Raw genomic sequence first — 26805 nt, 5'->3', positions numbered from 1 at the left:
GACCTTATAATGCTTTTCGTATTAACTATTATACTTTATTCATTTTTTTCTTCTTCTATTTGAGTTTGATGTACTTGAGTCGAAGATTTTTTTAGAAACAATCTCTCTAGTGGTAAGATCTGCGTACACTCTATCCTCTCAAAATCTCACTTATATATTGTTGTTGTAGTAATCATAGGTCTTGAGTTTGACTATCTCTGGATATGAAGTCCCCTAACATAAATTCAAATTTAATTGAGCTTTAATATATGTACGAAACACGAGTGAGAAAAACCAAAAAGAAAAAAAAATACCAATGTATGCACACAACAAAAACTAGAGAATTGTTGGCGTGGTTGCTTTAATGGGAATAATTTGGGCTACAAAACACAAATGTCAAACGATTATTGGTTCATTTGAAAACAGAATACTCGTCAAAATTACGATTTTGTCCTACACACACCCCTATACCCCCTTCCCTTCCACTCAACATTTGTCTCTGTACTGTATCTCCAATTTCACCATATATAAAGCGCCACAGAGATAGAGAGAGTAAAGCGAACACCATTGTTGACACCTGCAGTTCAGTCACCATTGTTAGGGTTTTTTTAAAGAAAAAACAAAGCTATATCTTCATTGGTTTGTTAACTGACACAGAACCCAAAAAACCAAAATGTTGGTTCAGAATTAAACTGAATTAAAACGATCTAGCTAACATATTACACATATCTTCCTTCACATTGCTAGGGTTAGTTCTAATTTACACTATTTTTTTTTACTTTTTTTTCCCGATTAATTGTCACTAATTGCTAGGGTTCTTTCAGTTGTTGATGTTCATGTGCTTGCATTTTCTTTTTTGGTGGATAATGATATTATGCACAAAAAAACACATCACAAGCTGCAATTCTTTTGTGCTTATTAGATGAGTTTTTTGAATTTTGCTTATCTAAGAGTTGTGAGGAGTTGATTCTGAGACTTGGAAATTTATTTTGCATACTTCTTGTTGCATATTGGATTTGGCTATTTGAAATTTGTTGGTTTTTTTACGACTAAACAGCTAGAAAATTAAAGGTTCTGATAGTAGGAAACTATCTTCATGCTCTGCTAACTGATAGAAAAACCAAAATGCTGGTTCAGACGTGAACTTAATTGGGACAATCCAGCTCGATTATTGAAGATCTCTGTCTTCACATTGTTAAGGTCACTTTCCTTTTCAATTATATTTGTTAGTTCCCCTAGTAATTGCGTGGGTATTTACTTTTCAGTTGCTCAAGAATGCTGATTAGTTTGCAAATTCCATTTCATTTTCATTGAACTTTGCTTATCTAGGACTTATCTCTGAGGACTTCCAGCTTATTCTGCTTGTTATATTTATACGGAATTTTGCATTGCATTTGTCATTTGAAGTTTTTTGTTCTTTCTATAACCGAATTTGGCATTTGAATATTGATACTGACGATTATATCTAGCCAACTGCTACTAGTTTGGGCTTTAGGCATAGGTGATTGATTGCTGTATAACCTGATCTGAAGGAATTTCACATTGATAGTATGCCATATCAAATCTTGCTTTAATAAAATTCTACTCGTCACACACATTCTGATGAAAATCACATATTTTCCAAATAAGATGTATCATCTTGTAAAAGATTATATTTGAAATAACTCATTCTCTTTATTCATCATGAAATATAATTTTTTTCTCTTTTTTGTTTGCTTATGGAAACTATTCAATACTCTCTTTGGCTCTCAAGCTTATTTAAACTGACAAAGTCGTGTTCTTCTGTATATATATATATATATATATATATATTTGGGATTCTATGTGTTGCTCTCACTTATTCTTGTTTTGTCCTGAAATTTAAGAGGCATTGAGGGTGTATATGAAAGAAGCCAATCTGAAGATTCTAGTATCTTGGTCAAGGAGAGGAGGGGGAAGATGGAATCCAGTATGCTGCTTGATTATGCAGTTTTCCAGCTGTCACCAAAACGCTCTCGGTGAGTGATAGCTATGCATTTGTTGCACTTATGGAGAAATTTTGTAAATTTTCTTGATTTCTCTCATCTATTATTGTAAATTGCTTGGGCAGATGTGAATTGTTTGTCTCCAGTGATGGAAATAAGGAGAAACTGGCATCAGGATTATTGAAGCCGTTTGTGACCCATTTAAAGGTTGCAGAAGAACAAGTTGCATTGGCAGTTCAGTCTATCAAGCTTGAAGTTAAAAGGTGTAAAAATTCTGAAATATGGTTCACAAAGGGAACTCTAGAAAGGTAATTACCCGTCCTACTTATCCAGGAAAAACTGGGAATGTGAAGAGTGATGTGATTGATCACTGATGTCACATGTATTCCAGGTTTGTGAGGTTTGTTAGCACACCAGAAGTTTTGGAGCTTGTCAATACCTTGGATGCAGAAATGTCTCAACTTGAAGCTGCCCAAAGAATGTATTCCCAGGTACTGAACTGGCATTGTGAACGGTCATATACAAGTAACTTAACTAATTAGTAAAATTATAACTTTCTTTTTCCTTTATTTCAGGGAGAAGGGTATCAGTTTAGTAGCACAGGTAAGAATGCCCGATAACCTATCTGTATTGGTTAAAGAACGACCCTCTGGGTAGAAACCATGCAATCATGGGCATTTTTGGGTGGTCTTGACTCCTTTACAACATTTGATGAACATTAATTTCGATAAGTCTGCCTGGTTTCTTTAGTTATTAGTCAATAAGTTCTCTTTGTTTAAACTCGAGCATGTTTTAAATACTGTACCAAGTTTGTTGTTCCATTATTCATGTGTCTCAATTTTGGCTATGAGGTCTGAAATTCAAGATGCATTATTATTCGATTACTGTATTTAACCTTCTAGTTCTGTGGCTCTCGGTTGGTTTTCTCTGACCTTACTATCGGCTTCATAATTCTTCCAGGAAGTGGTGGATCTGGAGTTACAGTAGCAGCTGATGCAACGAAGTATAATCTCTTTTGCTTCTTCATGCATGGTTGCTTGTAGCATTTATTGCTTCATTTCATGTTCCCTACTGTCTTTTTACACAGGAGGGAGTTATTGCGAGCTATTGATGTGAGGCTTACTGCTGTACGGCAGGACTTAAGTACAGCTTATTCTCGTGCAGCAGCTGCTGGTTTCAATCTAGACACAGTATCAGAACTTCAAATGTTTGCAGATCAGTTTGGTGCCCATCGCTTGAAGTAAGGATATCTTGTGCCTTTCTTTGTGCATTAGCTCCTTTCAAACCTTCCTTCCTCCTCCTATGTCTTTCATCTTGCAGAAGTTAGTCTAGGGTTCAATCTATCCCAATATTGTAATTGAAGTTGTTTAAGCTAGGATAGCATGCTGATCCAATTGCCTATAGGATAGCATGCTGATCCAATTGCCTATCTGCACAATAAGTGTCCACACTCTCTTTGTGTGTCTATTGTGTTTAACTTAGCTGGTTACTCATTAGAAAGGTTTGAGCTTTGTGGATGAATTCTGGTTTCGGCTTGTTTGGGAGAATGACAACAAATCCTTGAACTGGTCCAAGTGATTCCTAACTCATAAAAGCTAAAATTGTCTAAAGATGACCTGAAATATATCGAAGTAATACCAATTTGGTTCTCATATTAAACAACACGCTTGTTTTAAGTTGTGGTGCCTGGTTTTAAAGGCTTGGATCATGTTAAGTATCCATGATGGGACTGAGCAGTTCGTCTGACTTCCTGTTTTTGATAATGGTGATGTAACTTGTGTGCATCTCAATTATTGTACTGTGTACTTGCACTCTCCTAGTAATACAGGTTCCGGGTAACTCTACCACTAAAGCTTAGGCAGATGAGAAGAAATTAGTTTGTTTACTCTCAAATCCAGGTAGATGGATATCGCCTAACAGTCCCATACCACTGTTTCGTTTTAGTCATCCTATTTGAAGTCTATATTTTACATTTTTATCTATCATACCATTACCCTAGCACATTATGCCTAGATATCCTAATTGTTTACACTTAGGTACAACAATCCAATTTAATCTCGTTTATACTTCATTCTTTCTAGGCGGAACCCATCAGCAACCCCCTAAAGTTAGCACGACTTTTCACTTAGACACCTCAAGTAAGCCTGGTACATTCTGAACACTTGAACACTTAAAATTTGTGTTATTTACAATCCGCTAAAATTACAAAGTGTGTGTATTACGCTTGCGAGTGACGTGAGATGATGACTAATTTTTTTTTTTTTTTGGGAAAAGACCCTACACGAGGCTCCCACCTCTCGTGCACAGTCAGGGGTTAAGCAACACCCCCAAGCCTTAACATAAATAACCAAAATAAAAATACAAGGAGAGGGACATAAACCTTACCTCCGATCCTATGGTGGTTCATAAGTCGGCTAACCTATTAAGGTCGGCTAACTCATTCTCGATACAAAAAAGAGACTAACTATAACTAGAAAGCAGTAAACCTGTGAGAGGACTCCTCCCGGTACAATTCAACTATGAAAGCATAAATGAGGGAGACTCTCCCCTTCCATGAGAAAAAAAGGAAAGTAACCTACACTAGTCCTATTCAACTATGCTACGTACCAGACATAGCTACATTGAAGAAGAACAAGTATACGAAACTTCTATCTCGCATGTGATGGGAAATTCCTTTCATCTTTGCTCTTTTTAGTCTTGTCGTACCAAGTAAATCCAGGTGAAGTGTGCCTTTGTATCAGTATCATGATTACCAGCTAAGGAGGCTGAAAGGAGAGGAAGTATATGGAGCTATAGTAGCCAACAACCTTGGATTTGTTGTGGAGAAAAGTGTAGCTGCATTCGAACACCTGCATGGGGTTCCAAATGTATGGTTGCTGCAGACCTGCACCTACAAGTAGCCAAGGGAGCAAACAAACATGGTTGTTGTAGTTCTGTAACCAGCTCCTTGCTGTCTCTCCCTCTGTTGGATGATGGTCAAGTCCTTGGGATACCTGCACAGACAGACAAAACCAGAAACATACACAAGCAACCAAGTCTAGAGGTTGCTGTACATGGGAGTGTGTTGGTTTTGGCATCTGTTGTTGCTGATGCTGTTGAACTTCATCTTTCAAGTCTGCACTTTCAGCTTCAGCTCTGTGGTTGAGTTGTTGTTTGGTGTGTGGTTGAGCAGTTGTTTGGTGTTGTGTTCCCACAGTATGTATATGAAGTTGATGGAGATGTAACATGTTACAGCTACTCATGATATTGTTGTTGGTTCTTGGATGTTGTCTATGAGGTTGTTGGAGTTCCATCTGAGTTCCACTGTTGCCTGTATCTCCAACAACCTGCACAAACAAACAAGCAAACAAACAAGCAAACACACAATTCCAAGAGCAGTTCCAAAAGTTCTGAATGTGGTGCCATTCCTCTGTTGCAGCTGGCTTCCTCAAATTCTGTATTTGCAATATTGAGAGACTCCCATATGTTGTTTGATGTTGTCGGTTGTTGCAGTGTGTCAGTTCAGCAGCTTCCATGTGTAGGAGTTCTTTAGTATACCTGCACAAGCACCTAAAAGGAAAGCATACAAACCTGCCAATCTGCAGGTTGCTGGAGCTTGCATTTTGGACTTGTGGTAGATCCCTCTTTTGGTACTTCTGCTGCTGTGCTGCATATGGGAGGTACAGAGGGTGGGTGATGATGGCTGCAGGTTCCCTGAGAAGCCAAGCATTCTCAACTTTGAAGTTGTAGCAGGTGTCCAACTGTGAACCTGCCTTAGCAACTAAAAAAAGGTCTAGCAATTGTGGGAAGTGAAAAGGTTGGTGCAAGTTTGTGTGCAGCTCCTTGTTGCTTGTTTTGAAGTGGTTAAACTTCTTGGAGTACCTGCACAGATAAACAAAACCAACAAACCACACAATCAAAGAAAGAAGAAAAAAAGCATTTTCTTAATCTTCACCCCAGATGACCTGAAATATATCGAAGTAATACCAATTTGGTTCTCATATTAAACAACACGCCTGTTTTAAGTTGTGGTGCCTGGTTTTAAAGGCTTGGATCATGTTAAGTATCCATGATGGGACTGAGCAGTTCGTCTGACTTCCTGTTTTTGATAATGGTGATGTTACTAGTGTGCATCTCAATTATTGTACTGTGTACTTGCACTCTCCTAGTAAACAGGTTCCGGGTAACTCTACCACTAAAGCTTAGGCAGATGAGAAGAAATTAGTTTGTTTACTCTCAAATCCAGGTAGATGGATATCGCCTAACAGTCCCATACCACTGTTTCGTTTTAGTCATCCTATTTGAAGTCTATATTTTACATTTTTATCTATCATACCATTACCCTAGCACATTATGCCTGGATATCCTAATTGTTTACACTTAGGTACAACAATCCAATTTAATCTCGTTTATACTTCATTCTTTCTAGGCGGAACCCATCAGCAACCCCCTAAAGTTAGCACGACTTTTCACTTAGACACCTCAAGTAAGCCTGGTACATTCTGAACACTTGAACACTTAAAATTTGTGTTATTTACAATCCGCTAAAATTACAAAGTGTGTGTATTACGCTTGCGAGTGACGTGAGATGATGACTAATTCAAAGAGGACATGTGACATTTGGGTCTGGAATAATAATTAAAAAATAAATTATAAGAAAAGTAAAAGAAAATCTACTTCTCAGCAAAACAAAAAAGAAGAAAAAAAGCATTTTCTTAATCTTCACCCCAGATGACCTGAAATATATCGAAGTAATACCAATTTGGTTCTCATATTAAACAACACGCCTGTTTTAAGTTGTGGTGCCTGGTTTTAAAGGCTTGGATCATGTTAAGTATCCATGATGGGACTGAGCAGTTCGTCTGACTTCCTGTTTTCGATAATGGTGATGTAACTTGTGTGCATCTCAATTATTGTACTGTGTACTTGCACTCTCCTAGTAATACAGGTTCCGGGTAACTCTACCACTAAAGCTTAGGCAGATGAGAAGAAATTAGTTTGTTTACTCTCAAATCCAGGTAGATGGATATCGCCTAACAGTCCCATACCACTGTTTCGTTTTAGTCATCCTATTTGAAGTCTATATTTTACATTTTTATCTATCATACCATTACCCTAGCACATTATGCCTAGATATCCTAATTGTTTACACTTAGGTACAACAATCCAATTTAATCTCGTTTATACTTCATTCTTTCTAGGCGGAACCCATCAGCAACCCCCTAAAGTTAGCACGACTTTTCACTTAGACACCTCAAGTAAGCCTGGTACATTCTGAACACTTGAACACTTAAAATTTGTGTTATTTACAATCCGCTAAAATTACAAAGTGTGTGTATTACGCTTGCGAGTGACGTGAGATGATGACTAATTCAAAGAGGACATGTGACATTTGGGTCTGGAATAATAATTAAAAAATAAATTATAAGAAAAGTAAAAGAAAATCTACTTCTCAGCAAAACAAAAAAGAAGAAAAAAAGCATTTTCTTAATCTTCACCCCAGATGACCTGAAATATATCGAAGTAATACCAATTTGGTTCTCATATTAAACAACACGCCTGTTTTAAGTTGTGGTGCCTGGTTTTAAAGGCTTGGATCATGTTAAGTATCCATGATGGGACTGAGCAGTTCGTCTGACTTCCTGTTTTCGATAATGGTGATGTAACTTGTGTGCATCTCAATTATTGTACTGTGTACTTGCACTCTCCTAGTAATACAGGTTCCGGGTAACTCTACCACTAAAGCTTAGGCAGATGAGAAGAAATTAGTTTGTTTACTCTCAAATCCAGGTAGATGGATATCGCCTAACAGTCCCATACCACTGTTTCGTTTTAGTCATCCTATTTGAAGTCTATATTTTACATTTTTATCTATCATACCATTACCCTAGCACATTATGCCTAGATATCCTAATTGTTTACACTTAGGTACAACAATCCAATTTAATCTCGTTTATACTTCATTCTTTCTAGGCGGAACCCATCAGCAACCCCCTAAAGTTAGCACGACTTTTCACTTAGACACCTCAAGTAAGCCTGGTACATTCTGAACACTTGAACACTTAAAATTTGTGTTATTTACAATCCGCTAAAATTACAAAGTGTGTGTATTACGCTTGCGAGTGACGTGAGATGATGACTAATTCAAAGAGGACATGTGACATTTGGGTCTGGAATAATAATTAAAAAATAAATTATAAGAAAAGTAAAAGAAAATCTACTTCTCAGCAAAACAAAAAAGAAGAAAAAAAGCATTTTCTTAATCTTCACCCCATATGACCTGAAATATATCGAAGTAATACCAATTTGGTTCTCATATTAAACAACACGCCTGTTTTAAGTTGTGGTGCCTGGTTTTAAAGGCTTGGATCATGTTAAGTATCCATGATGGGACTGAGCAGTTAGTCTGACTTCCTGTTTTTGATAATGGTGATGTTACTTGTGTGCATCTCAATTATTGTACTGTGTACTTGCACTCTCCTAGTAATACAGGTTCCGGGTAACTCTACCACTAAAGCTTAGGCAGATGAGAAGAAATTAGTTTGTTTACTCTCAAATCCAGGTAGATGGATATCGCCTAACAGTCCCATACCACTGTTTCGTTTTAGTCATCCTATTTGAAGTCTATATTTTACATTTTTATCTATCATACCATTACCCTAGCACATTATGCCTAGATATCCTAATTGTTTACACTTAGGTACAACAATCCAATTTAATCTCGTTTATACTTCATTCTTTCTAGGCGGAACCCATCAGCAACCCCCTAAAGTTAGCACGACTTTTCACTTAGATACCTCAAGTAAGCCTGGTACATTCTGAACACTTGAACACTTAAAATTTGTGTTATTTACAATCCGCTAAAATTACAAAGTGTGTGTATTACGCTTGCTAGTGACGTGAGATGATGACTAATTCAAAGAGGACATGTGACATTTGGGTCTGGAATAATAATTAAAAAATAAATTATAAGAAAAGTAAAAGAAAATCTACTTCTCAGCAAAAAAAAAGAAGAAAAAAAGCATTTTCTTAATCTTCACCCCAGATGACCTGAAATATATCGAAGTAATACCAATTTGGTTCTCATATTAAACAACACGCCTGTTTTAAGTTGTGGTGCCTGGTTTTAAAGGCTTGGATCATGTTAAGTATCCATGATGGGACTGAGCAGTTCGTCTGACTTCCTGTTTTTGATAATGGTGATGTAACTTGTGTGCATCTCAATTATTGTACTGTGTACTTGCACTCTCCTAGTAATACAGGTTCCGGGTAACTCTACCACTAAAGCTTAGGCAGATGAGAAGAAATTAGTTTGTTTACTCTCAAATCCAGGTAGATGGATATCGCCTAACAGTCCCATACCACTGTTTCGTTTTATTCATCCTATTTGAAGTCTATATTTTACATTTTTATCTATCATACCATTACCCTAACACATTATGCCTAGATATCCTAATTGTTTACACTTAGGTACAACAATCCAATTTAATCTCGTTTATACTTCATTCTTTCTAGGCGGAACCCATCAGCAACCCCCTAAAGTTAGCACGACTTTTCACTTAGACACCTCAAGTAAGCCTGGTACATTCTGAACACTTGAACACTTAAAATTTATGTTATTTACAATCCGCTAAAATTACAAAGTGTGTGTATTACGCTTGAGAGTGACGTGAGATGATGACTAATTCAAAGAGGACATGTGACATTTGGGTCTGGAATAATAATTAAAAAATAAATTATAAGAAAAGTAAAAGAAAATCTACTTCTCAGCAAAAAAAAAGAAGAAGAAAAAAAGCATTTTCTTAATCTTCACCCCAGATGACCTGAAATATATCGAAGTAATACCAATTTGGTTCTCATATTAAACAACACGCCTGTTTTAAGTTGTGGTGCCTGGTTTTAAAGGCTTGGATCATGTTAAGTATCCATGATGGGACTGAGCAGTTCGTCTGACTTCCTGTTTTTGATAATGGTGATGTTACTTGTGTGCATCTCAATTATTGTACTGTGTACTTGCACTATCCTAGTAATACAGGTTCCGGGTAACTCTACCACTAAAGCTTAGGCAGATGAGAAGAAATTAGTTTGTTTACTCTCAAATCCAGGTAGATGGATATCGCCTAACAGTCCCATACCACTGTTTCGTTTTAGTCATCCTATTTGAAGTCTATATTTTACATTTTTATCTATCATACCATTACCCTAGCACATTATGCCTAGATATCCTAATTGTTTACACTTAGGTACAACAATCCAATTTAATCTCGTTTATACTTCATTCGTTCTAGGCGGAACCCATCAGCAACCCCCTAAAGTTAGCACGATTTTTCACTTAGACACCTCAAGTAAGCCTGGTACATTCTGAACACTTGAACACTTAAAATTTGTGTTATTTACAATCCGCTAAAATTACAAAGTGTGTGTATTACGCTTGCGAGTGACGTGAGATGACGACTAATTCAAAGAGGACATGTGACATTTGGGTCTGGAATAATAATTAAAAAATAAATTATAAGAAAAGTAAAAGAAAATCTACTTCTCAGCAAAAAAAAAAAAAGAAGAAAAAAAGCATTTTCTTAATCTTCACCCAGATGACCTGAAATATATCGAAGTAATACCAATTTGGTTCTCATATTAAACAACACGCCTGTTTTAAGTTGTGGTGCCTGGTTTTAAAGGCTTGGATCATGTTAAGTATCCATGATGGGACTGAGCAGTTCGTCTGACTTCCTGTTTTTGATAATGGTGATGTAACTTGTGTGCATCTCAATTATTGTACTGTGTACTTGCACTCTCCTAGTAATACAGGTTCCGGGTAACTCTACCACTAAAGCTTAGGCAGATGAGAAGAAATTAGTTTGTTTACTCTCAAATCCAGGTAGATGGATATCGCCTAACAGTCCCATACCACTGTTTCGTTTTAGTCATCCTATTTGAAGTCTATATTTTACATTTTTATCTATCATACCATTACCCTAGCACATTATGCCTAGATATCCTAATTGTTTACACTTAGGTACAACAATCCAATTTAATCTCGTTTATACTTCATTCTTTCTAGGCGGAACCCATCAGCAACCCCCTAAAGTTAGCACGACTTTTCACTTAGACACCTCAAGTAAGCCTGGCACATTCTGAACACTTGAACACTTAAAATTTATGTTATTTACAATCCGCTAAAATTACAAAGTGTGTGTATTACGCTTGCGAGTGACGTGAGATGATGACTAATTCAAAGAGGACATGTGACATTTGGGTCTGGAATAATAATTAAAAAATAAATTATAAGAAAAGTAAAAGAAAATCTACTTCTCAGCAAAAAAAAAAAGAAGAAAAAAAGCATTTTCTTAATCTTCACCCCAGATGACCTGAAATATATCGAAGTAATACCAATTTGGTTCTTATATTAAACAACACGCCTGTTTTAAGTTGTGGTGCCTGGTTTTAAAGGCTTGGATCATGTTAAGTATCCATGATGGGACTGAGCAGTTCGTCTGACTTCCTGTTTTTGATAATGGTGATGTAACTTGTGTGCATCTCAATTATTGTACTGTGTACTTGCACTCTCCTAGTAATACAGGTTTCGGGTAACTCTACCACTAAAGCTTAGGCAGATGAGAAGAAATTAGTTTGTTTACTCTCAAATCCAGGTAGATGGATATCGCCTAACAGTCCCATACCACTGTTTCGTTTTAGTCATCCTATTTGAAGTCTATATTTTACATTTTTATCTATCATACCATTACCCTAGCACATTATGCCTAGATATCCTAATTGTTTACACTTAGGTACAACAATCCAATTTAATCTCGTTTATACTTCATTCTTTCTAGGCGGAACCCATCAGCAACCCCCTAAAGTTAGCACGACTTTTCACTTAGATACCTCAAGTAAGCCTGGTACATTCTGAACACTTGAACACTTAAAATTTGTGTTATTTACAATCCGCTAAAATTACAAAGTGTGTGTATTACGCTTGCGAGTGACGTGAGATGATGACTAATTCAAAGAGGACATGTGACATTTGGGTCTGGAATAATAATTAAAAAATAAATTATAAGAAAAGTAAATGAAAATCTACTTTTCAGCAAAAAAAAAAGAAGAAAAAAAGCATTTTCTTAATCTTCACCCCATATGACCTGAAATATATCGAAGTAATACCAATTTGGTTCTCATATTAAACAACACGCCTGTTTTAAGTTGTGGTGCCTGGTTTTAAAGGCTTGGATCATGTTAAGTATCCATGATGGGACTGAGCAGTTCGTCTGACTTCCTGTTTTTGATAATGGTGATGTAACTTGTGTGCATCTCAATTATTGTACTGTGTACTTGCACTCTCCTAGTAATACAGGTTCCGGGTAACTCTACCACTAAAGCTTAGGCGGATGAGAAGAAATTAGTTTGTTTGATTAACCAAGAAGTGTACTCTCAAATCCAGGTAGATGGATATCGCCTAGCAGTCCCATACCACTGTTTCGTTTTAGTTATCCTATTTGAAGTCTATATTTTACATTTTTATCTATCATACCATTACCCTAGCACATTATGCCTAGATATCCTAATTGTTTACACTTAGGTACAACAATCCAATTTAATCTCGTTTATACTTCATTCTTTCTAGGCGGAACCCATCAGCAACCCCCTAAAGTTAGCACGACTTTTCACTTAGACACCTCAAGTAAGCCTGGTACATTCTGAACACTTGAACACTTAAAATTTGTGTTATTTACAATCCGCTAAAATTACAAAGTGTGTGTATTACGCTTGCGAGTGACGTGAGATGATGACTAATTCAAAGAGGACATGTGACATTTGGGTCTGGAATAATAATTAAAAAATAAATTATAAGAAAAGTAAAAGAAAATCTACTTCTCAGCAAAAAAAAAAGAAGAAAAAAAGCATTTTCTTAATCTTCACCCCAGATGACCTGAAATATATCGAAGTAATACCAATTTGGTTCTCATATTAAACAACACGCCTGTTTTAAGTTGTGGTGCCTGGTTTTAAAGGCTTGGATCAACATAAGTATCCATGATGGGACTGAGCAGTTTGTCTGACTTCCTGTTTTTGATAATGGTGATGTTACTTGTGTGCATCTCAATTATTGTACTGTGTACTTGCACTCTCCTAGTAATACAGGTTCCGGGTAACTCTACCACTAAAGCTTAGGCAGATGAGAAGAAATTAGTTTGTTTGATTAACCAAGAAGTGTACTCTCAAATCCAGGTAGATGGATATCGCCTAACAGTCCCATACCACTGTTTCGTTTTAGTCATCCTATTTGAAGTCTATATTTTACATTTTTATCTATCATACCATTACCCTAGCACATTATGCCTAGATATCCTAATTGTTTACACTTAGGTACAACAATCCAATTTAATCTCGTTTATACTTCATTCTTTCTAGGCGGAACCCATCAGCAACCCCCTAAAGTTAGCACGACTTTTCACTTAGACACCTCAAGTAAGCCTGGTACATTCTGAACACTTGAACACTTAAAATTTGTGTTATTTACAATCCGCTAAAATTACAAAGTGTGTGTATTACGCTTGCGAGTGACGTGAGATGATGACTAATTCAAAGAGGACATGTGACATTTGGGTCTGGAATAATAATTAAAAAATAAATTATAAGAAAAGTAAAAGAAAATCTACTTCTCAGCAAAAAAAAAAAGAAGAAAAAAAAGCATTTTCTTAATCTTCACCCCCCCCCCCCACTTAACCAACCCTTCCCTCCCCTAGCCATTAGAACTCCCTCACCAGTAGCCATCCCCACTCCACCTTCTTACCTCACATTTCTCAATTGGTGCAAGGATCTTCTTCCTTATTCTACACAAGGAGCAAGAACTGAGTCTTGCCGGAAAAAGTTTATAAATACACATGAACGTTGCTGGAAAAAGGGGAGTGTTTGTCGGAAATTTCTTGAAACCTAGACCTGAGTTATATCTTATCAAACCACAACATTCTTGACATAAAAAAAAGAGTAAAAAAAGATTCTTGCTCTAAGGAATTGGAACAAAAATGGCAACAATCACGGTGGGTATAAACGTCAGAGGACCTGTGGTGTGTGGTAACAAGACATTTTCAGTGACCAAAAGGGCTTTACCCAAGTTGAAACTGAGCCCAAACTTGAGTTCCGTGATGTCTCAATCGAGTGGCTTCAAGATTCCAAGCACCCATTTGAGCTCTCCTGCTCCACTTTCTGTTCCTTACAAGCCCTCCCTTCAACCTGTTGATCATAAAAAATGGAGTGTTTTTCTGGTGAACAAGATAAAAATGGTGAAAGATTTGTTAATGGTAGAATATTAAATGGAGAAGAAAGAGAAAAAGAATAAAGGAGAAGAAGGAAACAGAAAAAGCAAAAAATATGGTTTTTTGGGCTCTTCACGCGCCCATTTGAGGTGAAAATCACACAAGTTGCCAAGTCAGTGAAAAGTGTCAAAATGATACAGTTCGACTTTATTTTAGGTGTTTAAAATGTACAAGTTTTACTTGCGGTATCTAAGTGAAAAGTCGTGCCAACTTTAGGGGGCTGTCCATGAGTTCCGCCTTCTTTCTATGAAGCTGGACTTGCACTGTTTTTTTTTTCTGTTTTACTTCTACTTAACCTGAAACTATTTTTTGATAACTTACTTTCTAGAATGCTCTTCCACATTTCAAGATTTTTATTGATCCCTCGATAATATCACTAATTAACACAATATCGTTTGCAATATGAAACCTCATTTTGCATACTACTGGATATCTCATCTTACTGATCCTCAATTCTTAGATTATTTAAACCACATTTTATAAGGTTTTCCACCATAATGTTTTGTGACATATGCCGTCTACTTTATAATGTATTCACATTTGTGTTGAATCCAAAACTATACAGAATTTGCAACTATAAGGGAAGTCAATGTGATAAGTGTGCATCTAGCAGGAAGCTGATTTTTTATCATTGATAAATTGTAGACCATATTCATGTAACTCAAACAAAATAAATCAAAGTTCTAGTAAATTTAGCAAAAGTCACTATACGAATGAAAATATTAGTACGTAAAGTTTCAGTGAATGATAAATGAAGACGAGGTGCATAAAAAGGTTATACACAAGAATTTTCGATAACAAATGAAAAGCATGTAATTGCAAAACAAGAGAGCGACATTTTGACAACACTTGTGGATAACAAACAAACAATTTGAAGTTAACAGTGGACATTGTTCACAAAAGTTAAAGAAAGAACTCCTTTTTTGTGACAATGGTAGGGTTGGGGTCAACTTGCATGCACCTCGACTATTCCACTAGATACTTGTATTTAATACTGTTTCTTGACAAGTAACTGAAATAGCAATAAACTTTTACCATTTAAAAGTTTTGACTCACCAAAACATTTGACTAAATGTAAAGTTTGTAAACAACATATCCAGTATAATCCCACAAGTGGGTCTAGGGAGGGCAGGATGTACACAAACCTTACCCTTACATTTGTGGGGTAGAAGGACTATTTTCAATAGACCCTTGGCCAATGACACATTACCAAAACATGCTAGAAAGAAAAAATAACGGCAACAAAGTGGCAAGATAAACACAACCAATGAAGCAATAGATAACAAATAATAAAATGAAGTAAAAGATATTATGCAAGTTACTAACCTTCTACCCTAATCTTCGACCTCCTGCCTTTCTATCTAGGTTCATATCCTCAGTAAGTTGGAGGTGCGTCATCTCTTGCCGAATCACCTCTGCCAACTCTTCTTCGACCTCCCTCTACGTCTCCTAACACCCACTATTGCCAACCTCTTGCTCTGTCCCACTGATGCGTCCGTACACCTCCTCTTCACATGCTCGAACCATCTCAATCTCGCTACCTTCATCTTGTTCTCCAACGAGGCCACTCCCACCCTGCCATATATAGCTTCGTTCCTAATCATATTGTTCCTAGTGTGCCACACATCCATATGAGCATCCTCATCTCCGTTACCTTTATCTTCTGAACATGTGCATTTTTGACCGGCCAAGACTCTGCCCTATACAACAAAATAGGTCTAACCACCGCTCTGTAGAACTTACCCTCAAGTCTTGGTGACACAATATTATCACGTCACATTTGACCAAATATAATTTGCTTATATTGCTTGATGAAATGTTGAGCTCATCAATGCTTGCATAGCAATGATATTCCATAAAAGCCCAACGGGGATCCTATTACAAAACTAACTCTACCTCGTATTTTATACTAGATAATATACTTTCAACTTTATTTTTTTGTCCCCTTTGGGTTATGGAATCAGATCATTTTATTACCTTTTTACAATTTCAAATATATGAATGGATCTTTTATTTTTTTTTCCAGTGAAGCATGCAACAAATTTATATCCTTGGGTGAGAGGCGGCCAGACTTGATCAATCCGTGGAAAGGGGTGCAAAGAGATGATCAAGCTGTTCGGTGCTCTTATGGATCAGACATGTCGATTGACGAGGAGCCTGCTATTCCCGACCAGCCATCCACTCTGTCCCATTCTACCAGTCGAGAATTCTATTTTATCAAACAACAGCAACATCCACACCACCTTGATCAATATATGCCCGCGATAGGTCAGCAACAGACGCCCCTCTTGCAACATAGCAGAGAATCAAACATAAAATCAGAAGAGAAGAGTAAGGAAAGGGAAGTCATTGTTGAGAAAGATAAGGAAGATGATACTTCATCCAAGCAAGTTGAATCGTCCGAGCTTAGTAGACATAAAAGACGGCTTAGCGTGCAGGACCGTATCATCTTGTTTGAGAACAAGCAGAAGGAGGAAAGTTCTGGGAGCGCTGGCAAGCCAGTGGTTGGAAAACCTGTAGAGCTTCAGAGGTTGTCATCTGGTGTCTCAGTTCTACCTGTCATTGAAAAGGCAGTGTTGAGAAGATGGAGTGGTGCCAGTGATATGAGCATTGATTTGACTGGTGACAAGGACACTGAGAGTCCTCAATGCACTCCTTCTTCTGCCTCTGTTTCTCAGTCCAAGTCAAAGGACCAAAAGGCATCAGGTTTGACTGACACAGCAAGTTTTGGCAGGCCAAATTTATGTAGTGTTCCATCTATGGTTGGTAGCAGCAAATTAAATGAACAGACAGATGCTAATTCGAGGGTTGAAAAAGAAGAGGTGGCTGGTGCAAAGCAATTTACTGGTTCCTATAGGAATATTGAAGGTTCTTCTAAGTCTTTATCGAATTCCTCTTCAGGTATCTTTGATAGTGATGGATGGAAAGATCAAGCTAGTGGAAAGTCTAGGTCAATCACACTTATTAGAAGGGCTGAGGAAAAGAGTCTGAAAAATCAACTGGAACCTGGAGGACAGTTCCTCTCATCCCCTAGCAGTACGAGTGATCAAATTGCTTCAACTCCCAACTCAAACTTCAAGGGGTTCCTAGGGGGTGATGAGTTTGGAGGGAGTAAAGGCCAATTGGTTCATCAGGCTGCTGGCCTGAAGAAACACGGTGCTCAGCAAGAGCGTGAATCCGCGAAGGCCAAGATCTGGAATCAGGAGGAACTTGGATCAAGTGATCTTTCAGTATCACAATTACGAGATAAGGCCTCTCAAAGGACTACAGAGGACTCTATGCAGTTGGATAGTAGTTCTAGAGTAGAAGTTACAGAATCTTTTTCTGCTAAAGGCATTGAAAATAATTCTCCTTACCTGCAATCAAGATGGCGATCACCTCGTGGAACTGAGGAGGTTGAAAAGGATGAGTTGGCCCCGTCTGAGAAATTAGCAGGTGCTTCTGCATCAAAGGGAGAGGATCTCAGACACCAACCAATGAAGCTTAAAAAACAAGGTGCTGCTGAACAAATCAGGAAGGCACAAGATAGCAGAGATGAAAGCAATTCTGGAACTAGCAAAGTGATGTTGTCCGGTAAAATGTTTATGGAGGCTCAGGAGGGACCCAAGTCATTTTTGACACCCCCTATAGGGCAAGATCAGAGGGTAAAGCAGTCAAAAGGAAACCAGGAGTTGAATGACGAGTTGAAAATGAAAGCTAATGAGCTTGAAAGGCTTTTTGCTGACCACAAACTATGTGCCCCTGAAGACCAATCTAATTCTACCAGGAAGAGCAAGGCCAGCAACTTGCAAGGCTGGCAAGTTGTAACTTCTTCCAACAAGAAGCCTGTTGTAGATAATACTCTTGTTCAATTATCTGACAATTACTTGTTGAGAGAACCTGCCACAACTTCCAATGATATAGAGAGATCTGCTGTTACTCCACCGACTAAAGAGGCTGACAATCAGACCTTTGGAGATGTTTTAAATAGGACTTCCTCTGAGCTTAATTTTTCTGATGACTCTCGAGGAAAATTCTATGAGAGATATATGCAGAAACGGGATGCAAAACTTAGGGAAGAATGGAATTCTAAGAGAGTTGAGAAGGAAGCCAAACTGAAGGCATTGGAGGATAGCCTTGAGAGGAGTAGAGTTGATATGAAGGCCAAGTTTGCAGGATCCACTGACAAGGACAGTGCTGTTTCCTGTGCTCGTCGACGTGCTGAGAGACTTCAATCATTTAATTCTAGGTCCATTTTGAAGAGAGACCAGGTATTTTAGTTTTGTTCTATCATCAAATTAAGCAATACCTACACACACGTGCACATTTCTGCTTCTTGTTCTTAGAGTTGATTGGTTGTTTTTCTGTTATGTGTAACCAACCTTGAAGAAGTTTCCTTTGACAGAAACAATTAGTTTTTGAGCAAAGTGATGAAGAAGAAGGTATTTTTGAATTTCCAAAGCAGAAAAAATATGGTGAAGATAGGTCTTTTGATGAAACATTTGTTGGGGAAGATGGTTCTAAAAACACTCAGAACAAGAAACTATTACCTGTCAATAAATTTTCTTCATCCACACCTCGCACCTCAGTTGTACCTGTTCCAAGGTCTGGCAGGAAAGTTTCTAGTAGTACTTCAGGTAGACGAAGATTTCCATCCGACAATCCTCTTGCTCAGTCAGTCCCAAACTTCTCTGACATCAGAAAGGAAAACACCAAGTCTTCTTCTGCAGTTGGTAAAACAACTCGTTCACAATCTAGAAACTGTACCCGTGATAAAAGCTCCAGTGAAGGGGTATCTGTTGTCAATGAGGACAAATCATGGCGATCACAATCCTTGAGGAAAAGCTCTGCCAATGTGGGAGAATTTAGGGAAGCATCTCCGTTGAACTCAGATGGTGTTGTGGAACCACTCAAGTTTCAGATGGAGCAACGTCTCAATGATAAATTTCTAAAAAAATTCAGACTCGAAGACTTTCTTAATAAAGGGTAAAGACCCTGTCTTTAGCACTAGAGCTGGTCTGACTAAGAAAGGGTCTTCTGTCGTATCTAAGGTTGAGGACAATGATAATGAATATGACGAAATGGTCCTTGAGCCTAAAGACACAGCAGATATGGTCCAGGATAAAGAAGAGGAAGAATTTGAGAACATGACAACTGAACTTCAGGCATGCTTTGATAATGGGGAGCCAAGTCTGAGCCATGATTTTGAGAAGATGGTGACCTCTGGATCAGAAAGTGGTGATGTTTTGAGATCATATTCGCAGGTGGACTCTGCTCTGGAAGCTGTATTGCCTTCTGAGTTTCTTTCTGGTGGAACTGTACAAGATTCATTGGGAGAAAGTCATGTCTCATGGAATTTACATGCTCACCACCCTTTTTCTTATGCTCAAGAGCTGTCTGATGTTGATGCATCTGTGGACTCACCTGTGGGAAGTCCTGTGTCCTGGAATTCACAGTCTCTAATTCAGATGGAGAGTGATGCAACTAGAAATAGGAAGAAATGGGGAATGGCTCAGAAACCTATGTTTGTTGCAAATTCTTCTCAAAGTCAATCGCGCAAGGATACAGCTGGAGGATTTAAATGGTTATTGAACTTCGGGAAGAAAAGTCGTGGCACAGATAACTTAGTTGACCTGATTTCTGCAACTACCTCTGAAGGAGATGATGACACAGTAGATGGACGTGATCCTTATAGTCGATCTTCAGAATATCTTAGAAAGTCAAGAATGGGCCTCTCACAAGGGCATCCACTGGATGATAGCTTGTATGGGGATGAGGTTTTCAGTGAACAAGGTGAAATTTTGATGTTTCATTCTATAAAAGAGAGATTTCTTGTTTCTATATGGCAGACTAATACTGGTCTCCTGAAATTTGAATAATTGTTCTGATTGTTAGTTGTTTTATGGTGGCACAGTGTTAACAGAATGATATTATTGGTCAGTTACAGAATGGCTTATTCAAATATATTATAAGCTCAGGATACCCAGATTTGTGGTGCTTTTATTGAGGAAATTTGACATTTGAACAAACAAAATAGTACTACAGTTACATGCAAATGTATCTGATAAGAATTGTGTAACTGAATATTAAGATTAAGGAATCTTTTTTAGTCAACGATTTTTGTCAAGGAGAAAAGGTGATAATGAATCATACATCACGTAATTAGAGGTAGATATTATTTTATGAAATTTATTTTAAAGAAAAAGGAAATAGTTATGATTCTTGAGGAAAACAAACGTGCTTATTATCTGCAACTTCAGCTGGTGTGTTTTAACTCTGTTACTATTTGAGTTTTGAAGTTCCTATTGTTTTTTTTTCTACATCATTCAATCAGCTATATTGAATCTAGTTGCCTATATGATACCTCTATAACCATTCAACTCTATTTAGATCCATTTCATTCCACTTCCAATTAATGTCTTTCTACATCAATGCATGAAAAAAATTTAAGTGGTAACAAATGATATTCTGTGCAGATCACTGTAGTAATTCTTGTATGTCCAGCGAAAGTTCAGGGATGATGCTACCGAGATTTCTCTATAGAGAAAACTTGGAAGAAAAGGAGATCCTCAGTTTTTCTTTTTGCAAAATGGTCCATTTCACTTTTGCTCTATTTATTGTTAAGTCACTTTCACGAGCATGAAGTGTATGGAAAAAACTCCAAACCCTGGAGTTTTTAGGATGCATGTAAATGTAAAAGGATGTTTAGGAGGTTCTGTTGGTGATTGTCTTATTCACTTTCCTTCCGATGCATGTTTGAGTGAATTATCCAGTCATCTTGTTCAGCTTTATATTTAACATTCTGGATTTGAGGTTACTATCTGAGCGATCTTTTCTTCTGGCAGTTCAATCGTTGCACACTTCTATTCTGGCACCTCCAGATAATTTCATATCGAGGGAGGATTATTTATCAGGGAGCTCAATTAAAGGTGACTACTTAGTATATAGAATTGGTCTTTCCTGTCATGTTCTATGTGTTCTTTATTTTCTATCAATTAAAAAGCTATCATGTGAAGAAACTTTGCACCAGGGATATGAACTTCTTTTGGTAAAGAACTTGTGGTAGCATAGTAGTCAGCGTACAGGTTTTTGTTTTAAAATAAAGAACATAAAAAAGAAACGAGCTTACAAAAATTTATTTTTCTTAAGGTAAAAAATTTATTAATAAGGAGAAAATCTCTTGTATTCAAGCAATAAAAAAAGTAGAGAATCTACATCATAATACGATTCTCAACAAATGGCACCCTATCTTCTTTTTAAACTGGTATTTCATGAGCACCTACAAGAAACTAGGAATGAGATGCTATTCCTCAAATGTACCCCTCGAAGGCACTCCTATTCCTTTCCTTCCACAGGACTCACATGAGTGCTAGTGGGGTAGCATCCTACTCTTTGACTTCTCTTCTCTTAAATTTTCAGCTGGAGAGTTCTTGACTTCGTCAATAGCATCCGAGCCATCTCAATATCTCACACCCCAAGTGAGTTGCCACTAGAAAAAGTAGGAAGAGGTGGTCCAATTCGTCAGCTAAGCATTTGGACATGAAACACCAGTTGAGATATGTATCTGTGTTATCCTTCAAGTTCTCAGCTGTCAATATTACTCCTCTTGTGCCAACCAAGTGAAAAAACGCGCATGTCTTGGTGCCTTGGGAATCCAAATCGATAAGTGTGGAAAATCCTACTCTTCCCTCACCAAGAGTTTATGATAATATGATTTTACTGAAAACAATCCATCTCTTCCCACTCTCTACCTGCATGAATCCTGACTAGTAGGTATGTACTCTGGTTGTAAAGCATTTCAACCAGGCCTGGAAATTTTGCTACTTCTCAGCCCTGAATGTTCTTCCTTACTCTTCACGTCCCAATTAACACCCCCCTCTTATATCTTGTGAATCTGTTTTACTGTCATTTCTTTATGGTTTGAGATGCTATACATATTCAGGAATGTGAGTCTGAATGTCTCTCCTCCATGCCACCTTTGACAATGAAAGAGGATTCTATTTCCAGTCCTGCCTTTTGAAGGTTATGTTACAGATGATGTCTAAACAATTATTTCAATAATCCTTTGAAAGCTGCATCCAAAAGGAAGCTGTGATATATTTTGGCCTCCATCCCAATCAACAATTCTATACTTTTCCACTATCATCTCCCTCCATAAAAATGCTCTTCAATCTCGACTCCAAAGGAAATTCCCTAATAAAGTCTTGTTGAAATTCAGATATCTTTCACCCCGAGACCCTCCCTCCATCATCGCCTCCAATTTCTTTGGAGACATAATGACCAGTTGACTAAATGGAACTTTTTATCTCCATTTACTAAATCCCATAGAAAGTTCTTTTTGAGCCTTTCCATTTACCTGGGAGACTGGCTAGTGCGTGAAACAATGACATAAAGCATGTAAGGATGCTGGATAGAGTGCTCTTAATCAACACTCTGTCAAGCCATGTACCTCTTTTGCCAACCTGCTAACCTCTTCTCAACTCTCTCCTATGATGCTGAGCCTCGGGTGCGGATCTAGAGGTCGGATTCCTCGTCACATTAATTTTAGGATTTGGTGGTATAGATCTGGGTGTGGATACGAGTGCTGGGATACAACCAATAAATATATATATGACATCTATAAGTATATTCTGATTAATTAAAGTTATTGAACTAAAACTAATAAAATTTAATTCTGTATAAACACATAATATTTTATTCATAAGATATCTTGTGTAATAAAGCGTCTTCATATTATAACTCTCTCTATATGGGATAAACCCAAAAGTCAAACCAAACACCTAATCAATCTATACTTCTTGGTCATAGATGCAATCAAAGAACTAAGGATGAGTTGACCATATTCTGTGTGGATCCCACATCCACGCGGATCGACATGGTTGTGGCAGGGATTTTGAAGGGTACGGGCAACATTGACTCTCTCAATCACCATGCTCCAAGTTGGTTGCTTCTTATTGTAAGAGCCCAAGGCTAAGCCAAGATAAGTAGTTGGAAGAGCATAAACCCAGCGATTGAGCAGCGGTCCTAAATTCTCAATATTGTTCACTTCACCAACATGAATGATCTCATACTTTCTGAGGTTGATCTTGAGGTCTGACACTATCCAGAATCATATAAGAACCTGTCTAAGATAATCTTGCTGGTTAATGTTCGCCTCACAGAAAACTAAAGTATCATCTTGGAACAAGAGATGTGAAACCCTCAATGTACATTGCCCCCTAATTGGTGCAGGAAACCTCCTCAAGTAACCAACTACGACAACTTTATCTATCATTCTACTCAATACTTCCAGTGCCAGGATGATTACTAATGGAGATAGCAAGTTCCCTTTTCTCAAGCCCCTCAAATTGCCCAAGAAATCACACGAGCTACCATTCACTAGGACTAAAAATCTGACCGTTGACATGGAGAACATGATCCACTTTTTCCACCTATTCCCCAATTCCATCTTCAACATTATAAATTCTAGGAATTTTCAGTTTGCATGATCATAAGCCTTCTCAAGGTCTAGTTTGCTTAAGATCCTTGGCTCTACCTGCTTCCTTTGCCACCAAAGTTGCGTCATAGATTTGTCTTCCTTTCACGAACGTAAACATTGTCTCGTACAACACCTTCTTTAGTCTATGGAATAGCACTAAGAGATTATTTAAAAGATTTTTCCTACAGAGCTTACAAATATTTTTAAGCAGTTTTTATACCATCTAATATGTTAAAAACCTGAATAATAATAACAGCTAAAGAAATTCATCCTTGGTTTTCTCTGTTTCTGTTGTTGTATCCACAATGCTCTCTCGTTTCATCTCCAAATATTCACATCTCCAACTGTTACACTAGAATCTTCAAAACCAACAGCTAAATAAATCTCTCCCTCTTTCTCTCTGTGTCTCTCTCTCTTCCTCTTGGTTGGCTGCAAATACAGCTTTCATACATCCTCAGCTTGACCTAGATACAACCCTTGAAAGAGTTAAAAACACCGTGTTGGCACTTTGTTTTATAAACATAGAAGGGAGCTTAAGCTGCTTGTCAATTTGTCGAGGGAAAATACTCTGCAGTCGATCAGAGATAGGGTCCTAGCTGTGTCTATATAGTATATGAGCAGTAGGGGCCTTAATGACCTAAAAATGGATTGCAGCCATAAGATAAGGTTTCGGGGATCATCATCTATGGTTGGTATTCATGGTGGTGGTGATGATGAATATGTGTATGGGGTATATGGATATGGTTTTTTAGGATTTGACCATTTACATCCAATATATTTAAGGAATGCAGATGGAAGAGGGCAAGGCTAACGTTATATTTGTTATCCCTCCTGTATTAAGATTAGCAAATCAGAAACAATAAATATGAAAATAAAAAATAGTATCCGAGTCCACAGAATTCACTGTGTGTCCTTAAGAAATTTAATCCCCTCAATGTACCCGAGGTTAAGGATTATTTCCTCCTAAGATAAAAAGGATAAACTATTAAAAAAGTAGCGGTACCTCAAACTTCAATAATTTCAGTGAATTCAAAAGCCAGCAACAAAATCACACAAAGACTCAACTTTGTTTGAATGAAAATATATATGCAGAAGAAGGAGAAATTTGATTTTTAAAAATGAGAGGAAAATCCTCTATTTATAGACAACAAAGAATAGTGTGAACATGTATTTATTGTGGCTTATTGGAAAAGTCACAATCCTTCACAAAAGTCACAACCTTTCACAAAAGTCGCAACTCTTTAAAAAAGTCATAATTTTTTGGAAAAGTCACAACCTTTCGAAAAGGTGACAACCTTTCATTTTTCATTTACACCCTTAAAACCCAACAATATTAGCAAGATTTTTTTAGATAAAGAAAATACTGTAAATCATCGTTTTAGATAAAGTAATCAGTTTGATGTACTCTCATTTTTGTAGATTGCCACCTACTTAGTTTAAATATTAGCAAAATTGTTTCTATTTTCTATTTTTTTAAAAAAAGGTATTAACCTACTTTCTAAATGAGGACTGGCTGCCATTAGTTTGAGGTGAACAGTGTTTTGTCTGACTTGAGTAGAACTCCGTTTAGAAGCTATAATTTGTAACCTTGCTTCCAATTAGCTTTGTGAGTGAGATAATCTGTTTATGATTTTTGCTACTAGATTCTTTAAACTTGGCAAAATGCCTACGGTTAAAAACCACCGACATGTCAGTTAAGTTTTTAGAAAAACTCATGTTTGAATATACATTTTTCTTGGTATTTTGTCACTTAATTTTAGGATCTTACCAATTTAGACTAGACATCCAGTTGAAACACACAAGTCTTGTACGCGCTTGCATCTGAACATTTGCAAAATAAGTACTGCTGTTCTATCTGAATTCTACTAGCTTGTTACTTCCTGTGTTAAATTGGTAAAAATTGAGACTGCATATCATCATATTTATAGCACATTTTGTATTTCTCAGTATTACTCTATTGCACAAAATTGAAGTCTGTAAAATTATTATGTTTCAGCGATCCAAAGTATTTTAATTGCTAACTTTTGTTTAATTTACTGTTTGTACAGCTCCAAAATCATTCTTTTCCTTATCGACATTCAGAAGCAAAGGAAGTGATTCAAAACCGAGATAGGTCTTTCAAAGTATTAAAAGTTCCCACTGGTCAAACGATTGGAATTTCCTTCACGATATTCAAACAGTAATTTACACAGAGAGACTGAGGTAGGCTATTCTACAATCATCTGTGTATGGTGTATAGTTAGTGTATCATGGGGCTTGAGAGCCTTCCTTCCACTTAGCTATCTCTAGAAATTTTGTCGGAATATAGTTTTGTATATTATCTTGAGATGGCAGTCCCTGAAGAGGAATGTTAATGTGATTTTGTAAGTTAGAGCCATTCTTTTCTTACATTGCCATATACATTGATTTTGGGTAAATATCAGAAGATGGAATTGTGTTCAAAAATCAAATGTTGCACAAGTAGAAGGGTAACTATTTGATTCTGATGTATTATAGGTTGTAATGTAAGGCATATTGCGACATATGACATCGTTATCTTAGTGCCACAATGTCATTTTGCATTGCCTAGACCTCTGGAATTTCTTAACGGCGCCCATACAATGTGTTTGTTCATGCAAGTGTAGTATAGCAATGGGTCAAATTTTCCATATTTTTGGATGTAGCATGAGGCTTCATTTGGGATTTTATGACCATGAAGGTTAAGGTTGTGTTATGGTGCCACAAAATATTTTTCAATTTTCCATTCTGTCAAAATTTTTGAAAAATGTTCTCTAGAAAAATAAATTCATTGCGAAAATGACTTTCCAAATGAAAGTTCAGAAAATAACTTCCTTTATTGACATTTCGCATCCTCCAACCCTCTTCGTCCCATTTACTCCACCCCAAAGTCCCGCTCCACCATTCCCACACCTCTACTTTCAGTCCTAGACCATATAGTGTTTGTTAAATAATAAGTAGATGTTTTTGAGATAAATATTTCAGCTTACTTACCAACAGAGGCGGACTCACATGAAAGGTTTGGAGTGCATGTGCATCAGTTAATTACTTTTTGATACATCCGTTAATTAGTTATATTTTTATTTACACAAAAAATAGTCAAAAAGAAGTTATG

General features: G+C 37.1%; 1 pseudogene; it reads left to right on the top strand.

The window, feature by feature from the left end:
- The first annotated feature begins 481 nt into the window (after positions 1 to 481).
- Positions 482 to 26309, top strand: LOC129869696 (uncharacterized; annotated as a pseudogene).
- The last annotated feature ends 496 nt before the right edge of the window (positions 26310 to 26805 follow it).

Source organism: Solanum dulcamara, chromosome 1, assembly GCF_947179165.1.
Source record: "Solanum dulcamara chromosome 1, daSolDulc1.2, whole genome shotgun sequence".
Taxonomy (NCBI): Eukaryota; Viridiplantae; Streptophyta; class Magnoliopsida; order Solanales; family Solanaceae; genus Solanum; species Solanum dulcamara.
This window is presented reverse-complemented; position numbering and strand designations above follow the sequence as displayed.